At 31.4% G+C, this 21,510-nt stretch overlaps 1 protein-coding gene across 3 annotated transcripts in view; it reads right to left on the reverse strand.

The window, feature by feature from the left end:
* Positions 1 to 17,417, reverse strand: part of LOC149481070 (monocarboxylate transporter 4-like) — a 42,293-nt gene extending 24,876 nt beyond the window's left edge. The window contains exon 1 of one of the 3 annotated variants that reach the window (XM_089705825.1): positions 17,266 to 17,417. The gene's annotated coding sequence lies outside the window, so the exon portion shown is untranslated. Of the gene's footprint in view, positions 1 to 17,236 lie in introns of all 3 variants that reach the window. The other 2 variants (XM_089705824.1, XM_089705823.1) reach the window with 2 other exon arrangements.
* Positions 17,418 to 21,510: the final 4,093 nt, after the last annotated feature.

The raw sequence follows: 21,510 nt of genomic DNA on the forward strand, positions 1-21,510 counted from the left end.
GCATATGCCAGCGTAAAATCTATCGCTTCCGCATCAACGCTCGTTCTACGCTGAGATTTCAGCATTTTCAACTTGCCTGCAAATATATATTATGAAGGTTACCGCGACGCAGTTTTAGCATAAAAGCTTTTGTGCTCTACCTGCAAAATATTACACTAATGTAAGAGCGCTAACTGTACTTAATGTTTATTTAACTAATAATGATATTTTATACTTAATAAAAAAGAAATATATTTGTATCATAAAGTACTACAGTGAAAATTAATTAGACTCTACGTATTGGTACGCATCGCGTATTGGTTTCCTATAAAACGTGTCCTCTTAGTCACATTAAATGCTCAGAATTACCTTAATCAAACTGAAAATCGTAATTAATAATTATCATTATATTATCGGTAAAACTACGTGCAGAATAATAAATTTATAATCGCCGTTCCAATATTGTGTTATACGCGTCTGACTCAAAGAGGTAGAGAGACTATACAGGTATATATAAGAGTTATTTTTTTTTTTTAATAAAAAACTTTAATACATTAAAAATAGATATTAACATGATTTTGCATTGTATTATTATTGAAAGAAGAGCTTAATATGATTTTAATTACGATCTCTGGCAAGTCATTGCATTATTCTAAAATTAGAGTGAAGAGTTTGATAAATGACTTCCGTAATTCATATAGTTTCTCCACTAAGTTACTATTAATCTACCTCACATTAATTACTATTTGCTGATTTCATATTCTGTAATTCATTGTTATCCGCTTATTCAAGCTTTTGTTGTACGAATCAATAAAACAGTGTTATTTTTATAGTAACTTTAGTTTTAAAAGCAAATCTTCTTATATATAAAATTCTCGTGTCACAATGTTAGTCTGCATACTCCTCCGAAACGGGTGGACCGATTCTCATGAAATTTTCTGTGCATATCGGGTAAGTCTGAGAATCGGCCAACATCTATTTTTATATAATATATAATGAAAATATACACGACACTATCCGATAGAAATCTATTATTGCGAATAACGTAGTCATTCCGTATCAAAGAAATGGAAATATAAAATATGCAGAAACGTAAACAATATTCTGGGTTAGCGTAGGCCGCTGTCACGCTTGAAGATTCAAAACCCCACTTAGGTGTCATCCATGAAATAACACATCCAGTATATTGTGTTCTATTTACATATAATAACCTGAATTCTCCGTTTTGCATGACAAGGGGAAAACACCTCTGAACAATAATTTGGGACAGGTATATGAGCCCATTAAAGCCAGAACGGATGACGTAATTAATTTGTGTTTTCAAAGTTTCAAATGGATTGTATTAACACGTAACATAATTGTACCTTATAAATAAAGGCTTTGATAAAAAAAATTATTTATTTATTTATTTATTTATTTATTTATGGTCAGCTAACAGTTATTACATCAGTACAAGCATACAAAAAAAGATTACAAAATAACTTACATAAATGTAACAACTACTTAAAAGCTAACACCACATGCGAAATAAAACGGTTTACAGTTACAATATGTTATGATAATAACTACAACGATTAACTCGAAAAAAAATAAGTTAAAAAGAAAACAGTGATAGTATCTTACATTTAAATATTTTTTTATGTTGAGAACTATGAGAAAACAAAAAAAAAATTTAATTAAAATTTTAATTAAAAAATTAAAAAAAAAAATTACCCTCGATAAGCCTTTAATTGAGTTACCCCGTCACTTATTATACTAACATAACATTCTAACCGTTATAAATAAGAAAATTATTGAACCGATGGTTGTTTTGAACTCAATTCTTTATTAGGGCAACCTTGTTATCTCAACAGATAATCACACATTAAAACAGTATGAAATACATTAAATATTTCAATCAACACAATCACCATTGAACTAATAGAAGAATCTGGGTCAGAAATGTTTTCAAACAGTACGCCTCACAAACGGGGGCGTTATATCTTTGTGTTGACGTTTGTTGCAAATCTGTTTAAAATGGAATACACAACTCCAAGTCTGAAATCAGAATACATTTATTTCGATTGCCGCGGGCACGCTTCCAATCGGACCGCGATATCATCGCAATTTTATCACAACTTTCCTCGATGACTATGAAGCAGTCATCCCTCCACTGGGACACCTATTTCTATTTATTCAGTTCGCAATACATCTTATTTTGTCGCCAGTCCTCGCCCCCGTCCGCGCTATCTAGGACGATAATCCCATTTCCCGCTAAAAGAAAAGATTTGTAGCCAACGACGGAATTATACTATTTACAAAGACATATCGGAGGAAATAATTCATACTCCCTGAGAATGATAGGCACTTATAACGCGCGTGATTGGAAATCATATTATTGGGATGACTTGGTAAAGTAATAAAGTTGAAGGTTTGGGGTACAAAATATATTGGCTTTATATTCATTTATAATATGAGAAAATCGAGCAAAGCTCCATGTAAAGATATGACCATTAAGCAATTTGATAGGCAATTATAGCCACTGCTGGTGAGGGTGTATATACCATATATCTACTAAATGTCTGCTGCCTAGTGATACAGAATTGAATGTACATTGATTCCTTAGGCGTTAGATTCAGAACGTTTCGTGTTTGTAGAGATCGGTTCAACAGATTTTGAAGCGCCAGCCGATGTCGGTACGACGCGCCATTGAGTTGTATTTCCACTTAATAAAGTTCAAATGAACCGAACCGAATGTTCATTGCAAAGTAGACTACGCTCTTTTGCAGAAAATGTATATTGGGAATTGTAATGGCGAATTTTCGCCCACTGCGATCACATTTTATGACTAAAGGTAATTGGCACGATTTAAATAGCTACATTAGAGTATACATACCATTAAAATAAGAGTTTTAAACGTTGAAATATATTGTGAAGAATTGTTAATGATGAACCTGAATAATTGAATTCAGAAATTTGTCAGAAATTTGGTGTAAGTACGTAAAATAATCTTATATAAAATTCTCGTGTCACAATGTTAGTCTGCATACTCCTCCGAAACGGGTGGACCGATTCTCATGAAATTTTCTGTGCATATCGGGTAAGTCTGAGAATCGGCCAACATCTATTTTTCATAATATGTACCACGGGCGAAGCCGGGGCGGGCCGCTAGTAACTTTATAAGAAAATGTATTTTCAATCTACATAATATCATACTTTACATCATATGAATTTCCCATTAACTTCATGAAAGTAAATAATAAAATATGCAAAGCGGTTTAGATGAACGTTAGTTAAAACAAGAGCGTAATTACATGAAGATAAAACGCTAAATTAAATTTCCACTTTGTAAACAAAATTATAAAACAGGATAATGCCTCACATAAATCAGTGTTTACCATGTAAATACTTTGCACGCTATGTAATTTCTAACAAGCCATCCTGCGATATAAACTAATTTAATATTTAAAATTAAACGCAACAGGGTCGTGTGCGGCGCTCGTTAGAGCATTAAGCGTTGACAGTTGGTCGTATAATCAGTAAAGTATGTCGTAATATTCTAAAGTCTTTATTGTGCAGTAGGCGGCTGTCATTTTCGCTCTACATTCTTGTGCCGTCTACTTAACCCTACGACAAGCCACGGAAAGCCATTACTATTTCCCTTTTGCGTCTTTTTCACTTACCTTTGTGGTATGGGAATGATTTTAAAATTACTGCGTGGATTTGATAGCTCGATGTTTTTGTGCATTTGTGATGTAGAGCTGTTATCCAATGATGTTCTTTTTGAGGGACGTATTAGTTTAATGTAACTTATAGACAAAGTAAAGCTTTTCATGATATATTTTATTGTATAAAATATTAAATCCACACTCTTCTTTCTTTATACTTTTCATCAGATGGCAGCAAAAGAAATTGAATAAGTAAGAAGATAAAAATGTATGCTAATTAGGGGCCGTTCATAAAATACGTCACACTAAAATTCACGTTTTTTGACCCCCTCCCCCCCGGTTGTCACGCTGTGTCACACACTCTGTGACCCCCCCTGGAAATAAATCGTCACAAAAACTAAGACTCCTCCCCCTCTAAACATGATAAATTTTGAAAGATAAGTAATACACAAATTTTGATATTAGAAAATATTTTTTTTATTTTTGTAATAAAATTTAAATATTAGCGTTCATATTGAAAAAATAACATTTAAATATCTGTATATGTATTTACTAATACGAAATAAATTACTTCTATCATTACAAAATTGAAAAAAAAAGTCGAGAGAACGTATACCTAGTAAACATTTTTAACGAACGGCGAACGTCACGCTGCCGTAGACCCCCTGTACCCCCTTGTCACATCTTATCACACTCGCGAAAACCCCTCCCCCACCTTGTATGCGAACGTATTTTATGAACGGCCCCTTAATAGGAAGATGAATAAAACAAGTACTTACTTATTGAGATATTTTATACGTTATTTTCACTGACCCATGTTTGTAGGTCAGTAATTAAATTGTTTGTTAATTTTCATTATAATATTAACGAAAGTACGGCATTATTATGTAACAAGCTTTTGATATTGGCTTTATAAATGCTGGAAAATTAATCACAAGCACAGCATGGATAAGTAATCGAATGAGTTTATTAAAATGAGAAAATTTAAGGTATAAATAATATTTTAAAATTCAAGCGTGTTTCGTGAACATTACACATTAAAAGAACTAAAGGTTTTTAACAGACTTTTTTTTATCATTGCAAAATTCACAAAGGTCGTCCACCAACACAAAACTAAACTTCACGTGATAATCATACGTAAATAACGTAAGTCTACACACAGTTAGAGACAATTTTTAACATTTTTTAGTGAAATCCCTAATTTCTTTCAACTCCATCGCATCGATAGCTTTCAAAGCTAGTACTTAACTGATCGAGCTTGAACGCCATGGGGCTGAAATCTCGGTCAAGTTCGTACACGGGGAAATCGTTAAGCTGAGATAGCATTTATTTGCAAAAGAGCCTATAACGACCTTGCTGAGATAACGTTAAATTCTTAAACATCTTCATTTGCTGAAAATTATTTTCGTAATTGGGAAAACAACTGTAATAAAAGTGAAATCATAAATTATTATATAGAGTATTTCATAATATATAGCAAGTAGATTCAATCGCCAAGACAATAATACATAAAATAGCATAAGGATGGTGATTTCGTCCTAGAATATATAAATAGAAAATTCTAATTTCAAAGAATTTTCTTTGGAGAGAAATCATAGCAACACCGTTTAGGTAAACGTGAATGCCAGCCACTTCTTTAACTTCCGAAAACGAAAAAAGCTAAAATGTTCTCCATAAACGTTTTGAATTTATTAATTTTAGTTTACCTGCTGCTATTTCAGAAAATAAAAAGAGCATCTAGATTCACGACAAACAGCCATTTACCTACGTGCCTTTGTGAAAAATACTACCTCCGTGAAATGTGTTCATTTAAACATACCTTGGCTCTTTAATTACTGGAGGGCGATTTGAAAGATAAGTGCCGAAGCGACCTCATTTTCAAGACGTTCTTCAGATGCTGCTATGCAAGCATCCAACCTTGAATCTTTATGACATGACGTTAAGAGCTCTCGTTAATAGAATTGTATCTGTGATGATCGCTTATTGGAATTGCCAATCTCTTAAAGTGGCGAGGTAACTTGAGAAATAATAACAGACATGAGATAATAAATGACACCTACTAGCTCACTTCTTAAAACTTATTGAAAATTACTTAGCGAAATAACAATAACATTTACATCAGTTCTCAATGTATTTTCAAAGTTAGACTCAAATTATAGTTTCATTGTTATTAGTGAGGTATTTATTTTGCATTGAATAATAAGAAATAAGTGTACCGTTTTGGATATCTATATGTAAATATTCCATTCAATATGATTCAGAAACGATTTGCTATTTGCATTTTAACGCGACCGCTTTGCCTACACCTGAATTGATTTCAATAAAATATCCATGCATAGTAAGGCCTTTAGATAAACTTTATACACGGCTACTGCTAGTGTATTTTATGCTAGTTCTAATAATTGGAAGTATGAAACATATCAAAATACATAACTCTAGTATTTTAGTTTCTTTGTCGCTTATATATTAAGTATCATGAATTATTGTAATAAAATAACTAAGCTTATAGTTTTATTCTCAATTAAGAAGCATTGTTATAAAGCTCACAGTATAATACAGCTACGCTTCATCCGGTGAAATAACTTACGCAGGCCCAATTTTACAAGTAAGAATAGAAAGGGCCAGAGAGGGTCGACACAAAAATGGAAAGTGTACTTTCCTTTTCCGCTGCCCTCCATTTCCCGCTTAAGTGAACAGTATATTTATGATATTTAACTACTCTAATTATTAATTTAAGGACACTATTTGTTTTAGAACTGTTTCTAATCTTAACAGTATGGGAATTATTTATAGGTAGGTTTAACCTTGCATAAATTGGGTTTAAAAATAAGGATCTATTTTTCTCGAGCCATATTAATAAATCTATCTTCAGAATAATTCTTAAATTAGTTTATCGTAGCCATCATATCCATATTTTGGCTATATCCCAGATATTATAATTCTATTTTTACATTGACATTAACAAACAAACTACAAACTGTAGTAAAATTAAAATTATTGGCACATTTATAAGCGACGCCAGTACTATTGCTCTACTTTATTTTTCTGGTTTTGTCGTTAATATTGACGCACATTTTTAAAATATCTTTCTTAGAAATGCGCATTTGTCTTTGCTCATGAATATTTTATTATTGAAATGAAATGTTGAAGAAATAATTGATCGAGCGTTGTTCATAATTTTTTACGAAACATGAAAAGATAAATTCTAATAAATTTTCATACACATATTTTCTAATAAAGCTGGTTTATTAGAATACGGTACGTTTTATTAGAGAAAAAAGTACTACCCATATACTCAAATATGTAAGTTATTTTTCATAAAGCAAAATTCGCGGCAAAAATACTGAATAAGGGACATTTTCGTCACTTATACAAAAATGCCGCCTCGAGAAATAAACAACGACCCACTTCGTAGCTATGATTAACCGGACTATGCCAACAAAATAAAGGAAACATGATTTTTCAACAAAAAATATTGACGTAGATGAGTCACGTCGGATTTTCTTGATAGGACCAATTTAATACGAGCCGTAGTAAAGTTGGGGAAAATTTTTGTGATTTAATTTTTCTAGTAACTGTTTTGAAAATTTCAAAGCCGAACATGCTTATTATTATAGCTGTTTCCATTTTTTATCTTAATTTATAGCACCAACTGCTTCATTGTCATAGATTAAGCTGAACATATTTGTTTAGCCCATGTTAAACACGAGACGTATCACGTAAGTAGCACCGTTGATGAGGGTTAAAGATTTAGGTTGACAGTATTTTTACTGTTTTTGTTTTTACAGTCATTTCTAATTTGAAATTTTTCATTTTTTAGCCTTTTTTTATTTCCTAACGAATATAAATATTTTCTCATAATTTCGTACAAGAACTTTCTATTATACCGTAACGTACATCAACGTGGTTACATTAAGAATACTCCAGATTGTTCCAACTTATATTAAACGCGACACATAATATTCTCTTCATACCTGAAGTAAAGCCTCTTTAGTACTTCGCTCGTTTGGATAAAGTTATATCAAGTTCGACCGAAAAGCGAGTGAAAGTTGACAGAAAACTCTATATTGTGTTTCCAGAGAACTTCATTCTTTCGAAGGCTTACGCAAACTGTTTCTTGGGTACAATTGCTCGATAGTTATTTAAGTTCGTGATAAAACTTATTGGAGCTCTAAATTAATGCTCTGTTTTCAATGGATTTAGTTTGAAGCTGTTTAATTTTTAGATTGAACAAATTTACTTTTATAATAGGGCACTTATAAAATAATGAGAGTTTTTACTAAGTAAAGAAACCTTATGTAATGTCTGCGTAAAAGAAAAATAAAGATTCTAACGTTGTATTTTTTATAAAGATAATACGCTTTTATTCATCCTGCTTACTTATATTTATATTATTCTGAAAGTTTTATGATGTTACGATGTTCGGTACTTTTTCTAGCAATAACTTTTTGCTTATTGTTAGCGCATTGACCTACGTGAAATAACTAAAAGATATATACAAAAACAGCCAAATAAAGTCATTTAAATAACTTGGATAGTAAACCCGACAACATGTTGTTTATTTACGCATTTGAAGAATATAAATCAACATCAAAGTATGAACTCAGAACTTATTAACGGCGTAAATATTGCTGAAAACACCGCCGTGATACGACGTCAGAATTATTTTTCTATAAGAATAACTGTCATAACAAAGAAATGATTTATTCAGTACATATAATAAATAATCTTCGCGTGGTTTTGCGTGAGGCTGGATGAACCCAAACGAGTGAGAATAACATGGGATAATAAAAGGAAGATGGACGTGTATGTGCCGGATTACTGCAGATAATTTTTTTACTACTTTATGAGATAAGTGTATCAAATGCTGATCGTTTCATATATTATTCGTTTAGGTCTGGGTTTTTGTTTAGTTTGTGTCAACAGAAAAAAATACGAATATTTTTCGTACAGTGAAAGTAAAAAGTGAAATAAATTTATATTAATAAAATACTGTACGATTCTTGGAATGAAACGAATGCTTAAACGATTCAAATGAACTTCGTTCAAATTATGTCGCTTAAAATTAAATATTGCTTAAATAAAAATCATTGCCTGAAATAATTTACTCTACAAAAGGGTCCATGGGATATGTATTTATATGTAGGTATTATAGTGTAATTGTTTCTTGATGTTTTTACATTTCATCATAAATTGTCTTCCGAACCTTAATTACTTATTCAAATCAAATACAAAAATCAGACGTATCACAATTGACAAGTAAAGTAAGCATCGATCATTGATTGAATAAAGCCTGCTTGGCCACGTAGCAATCGCATTTGCCTACAGTCACCAAGCAAGGTACAAACGCGTGACAATTTTGTCTTATCACACATTTCCAGTCGGCTACGCAAATCGAATTCACTCAGAATGAATTTTTTAAACGCCTTAACCCATTTGTGTTATTGCGTGACATCAGCATGGGATTCGACCACTCTGTGTGAGAATATTTTTCGCGTTTTAACCTTTTTGATAAACGACAGGCATCAATCAATTTTATTGTTTACACTAAACTCTGTGCTTATCTGTTTTTGTGGCGGTTGCTAGAAACAACCTTAAAGTTTTAATAGTGGGACGTTTATTTTCATTAATACTGGTCAACATTTATATCGGACATATTAACATTATCTGTATCTATTCTGTAATTTTCCTTTTAGTTTAAACAAACATTTTCATATTTTACATCCTTAACTTGAAAACAAAAATTAGAAATTATAACATTACTAACTACGACTCAGAAGTGGTTAATTAAAACTTACCTAACTCGAGAGTTTCAGTATAAAAAAGGACTGTATCTAGCCTGATGCGAGATTCAATAAAAATAATATAAGTTATTGAAAAGTAAATTAAATCAGCACGCTATAATGCGAAGCGAATTTGTAACCGTATAAAGGTAAACAAGCCGCCGATTCGCAATTTTCTTTTCTTTTCAAACACCACCTTCATATCATTAGCATTTTTATAGGCACTTGAAGCCATCGTTATCTTTCACCGTGCCACGCGATGAAAACCCGGAATAAAGTGCGTACTTTTTTTCAACTCGAATTGTATGAAGTACAATGATCATCTAATGAGTTTCAAATGAAAGTATATTTTATTCCCATCTCACGTGATTTTGCGAGTGTTCATTGAATCGAATATTTTTCTACGTAATAATTTTTGCTTACATGATTTAGGTCATATCTTTTTCGCAAAAAATATCATTCACGAGCATAAGTACAAAATTCATACATCAACACATGCAGACACGAACAAAAGTATATATAAAGTGAGCATACAAAGTTATTTGAACAAATCAGGACCTTTAAAGCCATGTGTTGAGTTATGATCTAACCGATAAGCCTCTATCAAGCGCTGCTGTATCACAAAATAGCCTCAAATCAGCAAATTAATTGGAACATTTGCCAATAAGTTTTATCATCCTGTTTCGAAAATACATTGCGAATTGTTGATTTACCAACAGACATTTATCATTAATGCTCAATTCACGATGTGTCAATCCATTAACTTTTATCAATGTGTAATCAAACATCTCTCAAATTAAGAGCTACGAATTCAATCCCTGAAAAATAAATGACCAAAGTTAATAAATCGTGCAAACAATTGAACGTGATTTATATTAACTAGATGAAAATAATTTTTTTAAGAGAAAATTGCATAAAAAATCTAAATAAACTCTCTTCTTGATGTAAACTGATGATTCATCTTTATTAATATTTCGTATTCCTACGCGCAAAACATTTCTTAAAACGTAATTTTGTTAAATTGAGACACGTACGCGGATATAGGAGTGAAGTAAGAGTTAAAAATGAATTTTTAACGCATACCCACATCACAATTCAGGTGGGAAATCCAAAAGAAATTGTATGTTCTGAATATTTGAGATAAAGCTGAGGTCTTGAGATTTGCCAGTATAGATTACATTACTAAGGGCTGATTTTTCAATGCTTGTATAAAACTTATCCGTCCAATAAAATATTACACGATAATTTTTAAATTGCACGTAAACTGTCAAATACGGACAATTAGAATACGTTTTTAAAAAGGTAGTTTTATACATATTTCGACGAATAAGTTTTAACCTAGGATTGAAAAATTAGCCCTAAATGGATAAACTGAATCATTTGAATATGGTGTTAACTTGATATACATATAGTGCTCAGATATAGTGTGTCACCGTAGTTAAAATAATATTCGAAAATTTATTTATTGTCGATGGAACATAATGTTTTATGGTTTTTAAATACAAAATGTAATTGTTTTGAACTGTTTTTTAAGCTTTTTTTATTATATTATCGAATTTTAACAATTTTACTATCGTCGCCTGACTTTTAAAAATCCGCAGTCACTTTATACGAACGTACAATATGGTTAAATATCCCGTTTTATTATTCCAAATGGCGCTGATCTGTGATTCAGATGTCAAAGTATCGGTTTCCTTTGTGCCACCACGACATACCACCTCAAGGCTTTTCTGCTGATGGAACCTATATGGTACTGGTTTACTCTATAAAGTAAGTATGTATTTTTTTTGTATGTATAAATGCAATCTGTTCTAGAACATTCAGCACTTGTTTATGAATGTATTGAGACTTGTAGGTGATGCGAGCCGTTAACACATGTATGTATTAACACATTTATTATATTATTCGAAATATTACTACCATTACGTACTTCTATGCATATAGATTTAATACCATCAATACAAGTCAAATCTTACGATAAGACACTTTTATTTTATCTGTGGTAAGACTAAAAGTAAAAATTTGACTTAAATAAAAAAAAAACATCAAGTTTCTTTATTATAACTGACGTTAATTTATAAACACTTTACAAACATAACACAAACTCTACAAATTATTGCAGCTTTGTTTTCTATGCATTTTATATTAACCCGCACCAAGTTTCCCGCGTTTTTGCATATGACATTTTTTCTATTCACATAAATTCATTATAAACTTTAAGCTTGGTAAACTGGGTAATGAATGGGACACACGCCGGCACTTTTTTCCTACCCCGAGTGAATTAATTAATTATCTTACCCGCATAATTTCACATTTACGCGTCAAAACCTGCCTCCAACCTATTCTCTGGTGTATTCGGTTGTCCCACATGATTTTCGTTTGTATTATAAATCTAAGAATATTTTGTTTCATGCATTATTTAAATCTTTAGAAATTATATCTAAAATATTTATACAAATCCTCAACCATCAATTTTTTTATAACGACTCAAATCTAGTTGGCACAGAAGTTTCACTAAAATAAGCGAACATTTTTCACAGCTCTTAAAAACTTATTTAATAACTAATTAACGTCAAATTAATAGTTTTAAGAGCTTTAAGAAGTAAGTTCATTTTATGGTTATTAAAGTAGGTACAATTAAATGTTCAAAACGCTTCTCATTAAGCGTTGGATACTGAAAATTTCTGATATTTTTGAAATAATAAAGAGAATTAGACTGTTTATGTAAATTAAAATCACCTCATCATAAAAGTGTAAGACAAAAGTATTGAAGTTCTTAGTTATGAAGTCTCAAGTATTTGCATCGCGAGCGGCCAAAGCAAAATCTTATTCGTAATATTCGTTGGCGGAATACAAAGTGCGAATTCGCATGCCCGCAGTGTAAACGAAATTAACGTGTTTATTGTTTCTTTCTGATGATAAAAATAGCTTTTTTATTACATATGCAGTGTGGTCTAATATATGCTACAATATTACTTCTCCTATTAATAAAATTCGTAGATATCATTAAGGTTACACATTTATTATAGAATATACTTATCGTACCTATATCCAAAGACTTCATTAAAATATAATCTTACCAAGTTCTAAGTAACAAACTTCGTAAAGTTTCGTTGTTTGGCGAAATCCTAAACATTATTGATTACACTTTAATAGGTACAAGAAGATTTATATGTCAAAAAAGAGCGGGGGTGCCGAGCACACGTGTCAGAAGTGGAATTTATTTGGCAAGATTCAAAGATACTAAAATCGTCGGCTTTCTCCATGACGTGACCATATCGCCATGACGCGACCTTGAATTTTTGCTCACAACGCGCCTAAAGAAGCTTCACTTCAAAAAATGCACTCAAAATAAGTAGTTATAGCATCGATCGATCATATAGTTGACTATTTTCTCATTTGATAGCCAAGCGTTGTTCAAATATGCTCGTATAGAGTATAGACTCATAATGGCCGATACTGGCACACTCAATGGAAAGAAAGTTCTCGAAATTTTATTTCTAGGGTGAGATATTGCCACTCAGTATCGCTATAGCAACACATCACACTCACATATGCAAAACACGTACATGACCGAAATTCAAATCGGAAATCTGAATGCCATTTTCATATAACGTACAATGTTTGTAGGTTTTTAATTGGGACTGGCTCTCTGAAATTCCTTATTGAATTTTGTCTGAGCGATCCATCATCCGTAGTTATGACTGATATTTGGTATTAGATTATGGTTCATTACTTTGCTCATATCTTGGTTATTTGAATGCATTTTTCTTAATAAATACAGTCTCTTAGTACCTATCAAAAATAATATACAGGGTGTAATCGTTAAGTGTGCACAGGCGATTTTTCCGTAAGTATTACAGATAACAAAAAACTTTAAACTGGTATCGAAAGTACTTAACCTAATGAGTAAAATGGAAGTAATAAATTTTTAAAAATAAATCGAGAAATATCAAAAAAATTATCTTTAAACCCTCCCATACATTAAGTATGAAATATGAATATCCCGTATACATTTAATATGAAAGATTTTAGCTTTCTTTTTCTTTTTTGGTTTTCTGCTTTAATTACTTCGCAAATTTGAAATGGCATTTTCCACGCTTTTTGCGGACATTTTCACGCATTTTCCGGATATTTTCCGAGCATTTTCTCGACATTTTCCAGGCTTTTACCGGACATTTCCACGCATTTTCCGGATATTTTCCAGACATTTCCTTGGCATTTTCCGGTTATTTTCCGGGATTTTCCAGACATTTTCCGGATGTTTCCCAGACATTTTCCGGACATTTCCCTGGCATTTTCCGGGGATTTTCCACGCATTTCCCAGGCATTTTCCGGACATTTCTCAGGCATTTTCCGGGGATTTTCCAGGCATTTTCCGGATATTTTCCGGACATTTTCACGCATTTACCGGACACATTCACGGGATTTTCCAGACACTTTCCGGGGATTTTCCGAGCATTTACAGGCTATGTCAGGGAAATGTCCGGAAAATGCCTGGAAAATCCCCGGAAAATGCCTGAGAAATGTCCGGAAAATGCGTGGAAAATTCCCGGAAAATGCCAGGGAAATGTCCGGAAAATGTCTGGGCAACATCCGGAAAATCCCAGGGAAATGCTCGGAAAATCCCCGGAAAATGCCTGGGAAGTTCCCGGAAAATGTCTGGAAAAACCCTGAAAATAACCGGAAAATTCCAGGGAAATGTCTGGAAAATATCCGGAAAATGCGTGGAAATGTCCGGAAAAAGCGTGGAAAATGCCTGGAAAATGCCCGGAAAATGCTCGGAAAATCCCCGGAAAATATCCGGAAAATGCGTGAAAATGTCCGGAAAAAGCGTGGAAAATGCCACTTCGAATTTGCGAAGTAATTAAAGCAGAAAACCAAAAAAGAAAAATAAAGCTAAAAATCTTTCATATTAAATGTATACGGGATATTCATATTTCATACTTAATGTATGGGAGGGTTTAAAGATAATTTTTTTGATATTTCTCGATTTATTTTTAAAAATTTATTACGGCCATTTTACTCATTAGGTTAAGTACTTTCGATATCAGTTTAAAGTTTTTTATTATCTGTAATACTTACGGAAAAATCGCCTGTGCACACTTAACGATTACACCCTGTATAGGTAAACAATGACTTCCTTCACTACATCCGTTCGGAAATCAATCATCGAAAATATTTCTATTAAGTATTGTACATAGCGACTATTCTGCGTCCCTTATCTTGGAGGATATTCGTTCCAAACATTTTTTTCTTGTATTTTCGATTAGATTCAATAAATTCCTCTGCTTTCAGTACATACATTTAATGTAGATACGTCCTAAAATATTTGTGAGGTTATGTGATATTCTTTTACTATTGATGTTGACCCTATTGCACAATTTCCTGATATCTAGGTACCTACTTTATATCATCTTTATTGAAAGAAAAACTAAAATTCAGAGGAAATAGATGCAAAACTAACATAAAAATATAATAAATACTTTGAGGGAAGCAAATTATTATCAATGTAAGTGATAAAAAATGTACCTAAGCATTTTCAATATTCTTGTCATGAATCCTGTATTCCTCAGAGGCAAATGCGTTCAGAATTAATCTTCTTGAGTATAAGTACTCAATGTATACCTAAACTTATCACGGCGCATTTCGATGTACATATTATATAGATCGTAAAATATGTACATATACTATAATCACTATAATATTATTTTAATACGTTTTTCATTGATTTATTAATATTTGACTATTAAGATACTGAAAAATAACAATCCGATTCACTGCTATTAATTATTTTTTAATCCAATACATAATATTATGATGTACCTAAATATTATATTATTTTTAAATTCAATAAAAAGTACATAAGTCATTCACCTCAAAAACAAGGAAAATATTGCGATTAATTTAAATCTTCTCACTTTACCCGTTACATAGAAGTAGTAAAATGTTGTTTTTCTGCATAAATAAATATATATTTAACGATGAAGTTTCAACAAGAAGAGACAAAGTTATATTAAGTTTATCTCGTACATGACAAGAATATCTTTAAATTAAATATAAAACTGTCTTTTCTATGTTTTCATTTTGTAGATAAGCTTTAAAGTTTTGATGAAATTTTTAAGAAGCAACGATGTTTTTATTTCAGCTTGTGTTGAGTGTAAATAAACAATACCTAATTCTATTTAAATAAACCTATAGACGTACGAATATTTACAGTATGTACAATCAAATGTCTCTACATTCAGTTGAAATTGTATATAAATAAAATACACAAATTAAAACCATTAGTCTAATTAATAGATTTCAAACGATACAAATTCTCATTAGGGCGTTTATACAACTGCGATCGTATTTGTAACAGATTAGCGTCAACAGAATTATTGCGCTAAACGAATGTATTTTCTATTCAAATTAGTAGACATTAACGTGAAATATATAAGCATGATTCATACATATTATCCCGATTTAATATGAATGGGTTATTTTAAACCCAAGCTTTTTATTAAACCGTTTTGTCTGCCACTGGCCAAGATAAGACCGGAAAAATTTGGCTTTTTAATGTTATATTCCATATAAATGTAATCGAATAGTTTTGATTAAGACTTAGATAGGTTAAGAAAAAAGCTCCCAATTTTTATAACTATAATATAACAATGACATACATCTAAAAGTAAAATGAATCACCAAACGTGACGATCCTCTTTATCGAGAATGGCTCGACCAGTTCTATTTCATTTCATATTTTTGTTAAAGCACAAAGAAGGTTCTTACGAAGAAACAACGTGGAATTCTATCAGGGCGTAGTCATGGCATAATAAAAAAGTTCCAATATACTTATATACTAAAAATCTAGACTTAATAAAATATACACGTCGAAACATATTTCATTCCATGCATGATAAGTTGAAACTTTGTCTCTCCGTCTTATCTACTTTAACTCTTTAGTGCAACCGCCATGAGAGCAGTTTTAACTGAAAAACTTCATGAAAAAAGGAATAACGTACATTTTAAACTTAAAATGCTGAACCTTTTTGGAGAATGTTTAAACTTTTTTGCAGAAACACTTGCGGAAACTTACTTATTACTAAGTTATGTATGCTCCCTTATATGCATACAATATGTATTAAAAAATGGAGTATTTATTACTTTGTTTTCTGAATAATTTAACGTACTAATTGAATTTTATTTAATAATTCCGTTTAGAATTGCAGAAGCAATGAGCAACGAGCAAGAAGCAGCTTTAAGATTATTTTTCCCACACAGAAAACCTATTATCAAAGCTTTTTATAAAGCCAGCATTAAAAGGTCACATAATCAACGTTCCACATGATTTAACAGTTAAACCATACAACGCATTATATTAGTATTTTTTCATTAAGGTCACCTCACACAAGCGGATGAAAAAAAATGCCATTTTCCTTCAAGTAAAGGGCCGTTTTTCAGTTTAATTCAAAGGAAGCCTGCGTGCTTGCGACGTTACGCTTGCTTCAAGAGTTAACAAAGTGCCTTATTATTTCTTGCGGCTTTAGTCATTAAATGTTTTATTTCTGCTTTGCAGGAATTATTGTCGTGAAAGAATTAAAATAAAATATACGTAGTATCTAGGTTAAGGTATTTTTATAATATTTAATCTTATCTATTATTTACTATCACTTCATAAATTATTAGTATATTATAATAATACTATATAGCTTTGACGTATAGATAAAAAAATATTACGCATAATATAATCATTAAAAATGATATTTAAATTTTATAAAACTATACCGTATAAAAAAATAGAAATAAATAAAAATATTCTGGTTACCATAAAAAAATACTCACGAAACTATGCTAACCTCGAAAAAATGTACCATACAAACAATCACAAAAAGTCGCACAGAACACAAATCGCGCGAATCCGTTGAGATTCAAAAATTCGCGCGCAAATTGTACATGCGTGGCGTATACAGCATGTTCCCTGACAGTTGGCGCGAGACTGAGCTGTCCTCATCCGCCCCGGGCTAGCGGCACCCCGCAGCTTTCGGCCTTGTGGAACCTAACTAGGGCTACCGATGTTTATTGGAACAAATTGACATATTTGACACCAGTTACTCTTGTCTATAAATATTGTTTTGTATTTCCGAAATATTTAAGATACTTTGGGTGGACAATATGTGTTAGCTTGATAAAGGATATCTTTAGGAAAATCAATTATAGAACAAAATAGGTAAGATAAATCAGAGATACAATTTAAAACCGATAAACAAATAATGTTTTAATTTTTAGTTGACATACATTTAAACTTTGCTACCTACCTACTTTTCCGCGTTTTCAACGTAGAGCCACGTAGAGCTTTAGCTCCAAATGTAAATTTAACTGCAAAATATATAGAGCTGCGATCGTGATTGAATTTCAAGCCTATAGGTACATTTTAATAGTTTAAATATTAGTGATGGGCTATGTTCGAAACTTAACACTTAATTATAAAAAATCTAAATTGACATTTTATAAAAATTACGCCTTGATCTTTTTTCTCAAATATTTACAATTACAGTATGTGGATCGAAAAAACTCTTCTTTTATTAATAAGAAAAAACCTAAAGTTAATACTAGGACAACCCTTAACCTAACTAAACTCTAGTTCCCGGAAAAACGAGCGCTTGCATATTCATCTCCATAATATTATTTTTGACTTTTAGCCCGCTTTTCAAAAGTTCCTTTAAACTTTTGATATAATAGCGCCTGTTACAGTTCTTTGCAAATAGCATAATGGCCACACCGCACAAACTTTGTTTAACAAACTACAAAATGCGATGCTCATTTTTTGTTGCAAAGTATGAGATAATGCATTGCAATATTAATATTGTGATGAGTATTTTAAATAGATGGATTATAAAAATATATTTTTATGGTTTGAGTATATTTCATAATACTATTTTAATGCGTGACGCAATACGATTTCTTAGATAGTTATTTTGGTTATGATAATATAGGCTGTAGACTTATTGTAAAATTCTAGTCGTAAGGGATGCGACAAATGTAACAAAATCATGAAAAATATAAACTAAAAATTTAAACAAGAATAAAATGTTACAGAGGTAAGAAATGATAAATTTAGAAACATATATCAAACATAGTTTTCTATTCTCCTTTGGTACCATCAATTCATTGAACGGATTCAGGGTTGACAGCACAACCGCGAATTTCGAAGCTTGCGGCAAGTGTGTGGCGCTGACTGTAGAAGCAAGACATTTCACAAATAACATATCATTTTATATAATTCACAACTGAGCTTTATGTCCAGCTATTAACTTTATTTATCTCATTTGCCTTTTACTTTTATTTTCTTACTTATATCACAAACGTTTAGAATTCATGTATAAATCCTGTGGCAAAACCTCGAACAGTGTACCTACTGTAGCAGAAAGTGACACTCGAAATTAAAATTTATTCTTTGTGCCTTCTTCATTTCAAAATGTAAAGACTCTTGAAAATATTCAAATATATAGTCTTCTGCAACAAAACAGCTCTCTTAGTAGGCTTTTAGTTTCTTACTTTACTAAGGAGACAGCATGGCTGTTCTACGTTATTTATTTTTATTGTGCCGTCTTATCACTTAGCCAATTTTCGCAAAATTAACAATAAACTTAAGTTATATATTTTACGGGATGATAATTGAAAATAAAACAAAATATTACTTACCTTAATAATATTACTTCCTTCCTTTCCTTTCGAGAAATAAAATGTATTTCCACCTAATTGTAGTTATAAATTAATGATACTACGTGAAAACATTAACCATCATTACATGGTTACGTAAAATTGTAATTAGGTATAGTTTCCATAAAGCTCTATTTACTCTATATCACTCTATTGTTCGTACCCAAATAACGTGACTCTAGGTAAGGGATATAATACGGTAAGCATGGAAAACAAATTAATTAGTTTACGTAGTTAATAAAGGTTCAAATAGATAGCCTGTAAGTCTATTAATTTGTCAATTTATTTATACACTCTTTATTGTACAACTAGAGGTCTGCCCCGGCTTCGCCCGTGGTACATATTTCGCAATAAAATGTAGCCTATGTCCTTTCTCGGGTATCAAAATATCTCCATACCAAATTTCATGCAAATTGGTTCAGTAGTTTAGGCGTGATTGAGTAACAGACAGACAGACAGAGTTACTTTCGCATTTATAATATTAGTATGGATTATTGGTCTTGTTTAAAATAAAAAAAATAAAACAAAACTATGCCAAAGTTAACGTCTCTGTTTGATTTTACGCCTTTGGACTTTAAAATATTAGAAATAATTTGGCAATAGTACAAATGAACCTGATTGTGAGTGGTTACTGCAGGCGTTCAGTAAAACCTAATGGATTGTTTCTGTGGTCAATCTGCCAAGTACTTTATTACCATGGCTTAATATTTAATGTTTTCTAAAATGACCATAGAAAAATGTATTACAAGATATATAATATCTGTACCATTGAATTTATTAAATTTTTCTGAATGACCACGTTGCCGTCAAACGGTTCATTATGGTTTTTTTAGATAATATTCTTGTAAAACATGTACAAATAGGCGGTAACAGTGCCTAAATCAAAATACAGTTAAATCAAAATAGTTTTAGGTTTAATGGATTTCCAGAGCAGATACATTTTCTCGTTAATTTTAGTACATATATACTTACTTGAATTTGTGACGTGAGATTAACTCGTTATTTTATTTAGTAATTTACAAAACTCTATATGATTCACTTATATGTCTCTACAATTAAATGTTTAGTAACTATAAAATACAATGATATTCGTGTCAAATTATGTAAATTCCACGTGGAAGTATCTATAAAGTTCGATGGGACTCGTTATCAAAACAAAGTAAATTCTTGTCAACAAACAGTAATAATTCAAAACAAGGACTCGGAAAGTTAAGCTGTTGTGAGATGATATATTATATTTCAAAGAATTGCTCTTCACAACTAAAAACAAGGATTCTTATTTGTAATCTTGTATGTTTTTATATCACAAAGACTTTTCGAAAGTACTTACAATTGCATCAGCAGGGAATAGAAAGAAAGCCTAATTGTCCGTAAAGGTCGATCGATAATTGAAACAGACGTGATATATTTTCCCTGGCGTCACTATTTGGACCTTTGTTTCACTGATACAATGCGAGTAACGAAGTACGCTATTATCTTCATATATTTTAATGATATATTTTTTTACAATAACAGTTTATTATTTAAAGTATATAGATCAATATTTGAATACATTTCTTTATGAAAAGGGAAAGATTGCTAGTTGTATAGCTTTAACCCATGCACGCACCAAATGGTCGAATTCACTGACTAAAATGTAGCAACACGAAATATTTTCTAGTTGTACCAAAGTTGTACAAGCCTGTCCCACAACCTGGAAAAGACTTTATTTTTAAAAAATATTTTGCGAGCTCTAAATAGTTCGTATATTTCATCGAAAAGGAAAACGATCAGCGGATGTGGGCCGAAAGTTTGATGTCGAGTGAATGTTAACATTAAATTACAACTTGCTTTCTATTCTTACAGTGGAGAGAATAGATTCTGATGTATTTTTAAATTATCGATGAAATATAATTGAGTGTGCTTGATCATGGTTAAATAAACACTCTGAATAAGTGAATATTGTGATAAAATAGAGAATTGCACTATGAAGAAAAATGTATAAAAGTTAGGTAAGCTTACTAGGTAATATTTCAAAGTGAACATCGATTCAAATACAATAAACTCTTGTCTCATGTCGTCTTTGAAATAAATACAAATTAATTGGCATGTATCGAAAGCCTCCGAATACGACTTAGATCTCTTTGACAGACATTTTATTAAGGGATTGAAACGAAACTTTTTTAATTATCTTCTTTAATCCAATACAGACAAGCACAGCGTTATCCCTGTCCGATTCAAGCCGCAGGGAGTTATTTATAGAAAACCTTTTCAATTTCCTTTTGCCAAACAAAAACAGATTAAAATACTTATGTCTGAAAGGCCTCAGGTAATTTAATAAAATTAATTATATCCGAAAGCCAATGAAATTTGGTCAATCGTTTATTGTGACTATTAATTTTAGAATCTGGGTATTA

Source organism: Colias philodice, chromosome 17 (assembly GCF_061535455.1).
Source record: "Colias philodice isolate Cphi_HAF_F1 chromosome 17, ilColPhil1 Martin Lab GWU primary, whole genome shotgun sequence".
NCBI lineage: Eukaryota > Metazoa > Arthropoda > Insecta > Lepidoptera > Pieridae > Colias > Colias philodice.